This window comes from Pavona decussata, unplaced genomic scaffold, assembly GCF_977016875.1.
Source record: "Pavona decussata unplaced genomic scaffold, jaPavDecu1.1 SCAFFOLD_476, whole genome shotgun sequence".
Lineage (NCBI taxonomy): Eukaryota > Metazoa > Cnidaria > Anthozoa > Scleractinia > Agariciidae > Pavona > Pavona decussata.
Genome location: NW_028145812.1, coordinates 367,355 through 370,000, shown reverse-complemented (window position 1 = coordinate 370,000; position 2,646 = coordinate 367,355).

Genomic DNA, 2,646 nt, shown 5'->3' with positions numbered 1-2,646 from the left:
GTACTAAGTTATTACATGTAATATGTATAATAAGAATGAATCCTTTACAATCGTAATAGAGTTTTTTTCCAGCTTTTAGCACAGAATGATTCAGGAAACCACTAGGGAGTGTGTATGAGTTTGCAATAAAGTAACTATATATTTTTTAAATAGCTTAGTGTGTTGTTCAACATTTCGATCTTCATCATCTCGTGTATAGCCTCACTGAAAGCAGAAGCTGTTTGAATGCTGTACGTATATGTTTTCGCAAATAAGCCCTTTAAATCTTGTCTCGTCTGTTTGTCGGATCGTTTTTTTGCCCTTTTGATGGCATATTTGTGTAAGCTAATAGAGTTTGATCTGTTTAAATGCTCTAGCTGAAAATTTAGTTTACAGAAAGCTTTAGAGAATGCAATCTTATTCCCCGAATTTGCGAAGGGCTGCTGGCTTTTCAAAAAATGCTAACTGATCTTGTTTTCGCTTTTTTAACGATACATCTGTCCCTTCGAATTAGCTTTCTCGTGTAACAAAATTTTGAGCTGTCATTTTGCCGAAGAAAACTTGTGGTTTTCACGAACTATATTTGAAATTCTCAGGCGATATTTTACCCTGTTGAAATAAATAGAAATAAATTTTATTGGTTGATAACTCCTGATGCTGACAGATTACCGGAAAAAAGATCACCTAGCCCGAAAATGGGTTAGATCAAGGAAGAAACAAATTTCACTTGGTCACAGAAAAGGCATTGATCGTGAGATTTGTTTTGAACAGATTTGTTAGCGTTTACACGAGACCAGCACGATCTCAATCCCCCCCCCCCCCCACCCTACCCACTAAATCGTTACGATCTCAGATCAGACCAACATAAGATGTTTGTCATGCACCGTTTATTCCTTATATCAGTAAAGACGAAATCAGCGACAGCGAAAGAAAAACTCAAAAACAAAAACAACAACAACAACAACAAACCACAGAACCAATAAATAAGAGAAATAACGAATAACTGGCTTCTTAGACGAAGAAACATGCTACCCATGAGGAAGAAGAAGGTTACGACAGACAAAACAAGAGAAGAGGAATGTTTCCCGAGTGGTTTTGTGTAAGCAGAAGTTACTTGTATGGAGAAGGATCCGAAGCCGTGGCAGTCTGAGTCATTTGTATCCGTTAAGCTCCCGAATGACTTAGACATGTCTGACATATAACTTTTGACCCTAATACTGTTTGCAATTCTGTGGTTTACGAAGGAAGTATTCATAGTTGGTGATTCATTCTAATCCTGGCAACTTGCTTGAAATGGAAACTGACAAAATACTTAAAGTATAACATCAACTGAACGGCTCTGTCATCTATCCACTGTTTTTGTTGCAGCTTTTGGAAGCAGAATTCTGTTGCCTGTATTTCTGTTTAATTTTGAGCCGTGATTTATGTAACTTGTTAATAACTATAAAAGCAAAATTATAACCACTTTAACGTTTTAACAACACGTTGCTTTATTTCGTTGATTGCGTCAACCCTATCTGTGTAACGTTTCCAATCTACTCATTGGTTCTTTGAGAATGGCTCTCAAAGTTATTGGCATTTTTTTACCTCAACAAGAAAAAAAAGAATCAATCATGTACAGGTTTCACATCCAAATTTTGGGTTCATAGCAGTAAACAAGTAATAAGTTAAATATTTATGTTATACATTTATCACAAATTCAATTTTGTTATTTTTTTCGTAACTGGCAATGGCTGTTGTAACGGCCGAAAGATATTGTACTTTTCTTCAAAATGATTTAATTGCCTCCACATCTAGCAACAAGTACTAGCACCAGTGATATGCGAGCCTGATGAGATACATTTCAGCTGGTAAACTGCTCAAATAAATGATACTTTCCTAGTTCATCAAAGGAATAAAACTGCTAACGCTGAGAGACAACACTGCGGCTTTGGTACATTGTTATGCCATGATATTATCTCCAGTTGAAAGTGTAAACGCTTTGTTAGCCTCATGCTCAAGGTACTGCAAACAAAAACTATTCAGTAAGTTGCCTTAGCTGGTCCTATAGTAGTTTCCGCTTGAAAACTGGCCTTAAAAGTGCAAATACGCCTTTAGCGCAAGCAAATTATTTTCAATCAAAATTCCAGTATTAGATTTTCTTGGCTCTCGGCTCTCTTCGAAGTGGAAGCATTATAGTTAAAGTAACTGATTAACACAACGTTGTTATACTTTTGAACCCAACTTAACTCGAATTTAAGATAAGTGCAATTTGTGGCTACCTTCTAACTATAATAACCGAGAATATTTTTTAGGTATTTCAGACTCGAATAATTTTCCGAAAACAAAAAAATTAAATTGGAAAATGTTACTGTACTGATCAGTCCCAGGATTAGAAAAAAACCCTGTACTTATGGTCTTGATCAGTTGAATAAAAAAGAAAAACATCCTAATAAAAAAAAATCACACTGTAGGGGTTGCTGAAAATAGATTAGTTTCAGTTCGTCTCTAGTCACTACCACAGAAGCGAAAAACACAGCCAGGTGTACCAGTGAGGTAATACACGTAGAAAGAACCGCAGTTCCTTACTTGGATGGTAGTTGACCACTGGCAGCATCTCCTATAATGGCGGAAACACACCGTTCTGCTAACTTGACGATCGGAAACAATAGGGTGCCTTCCTGTTAA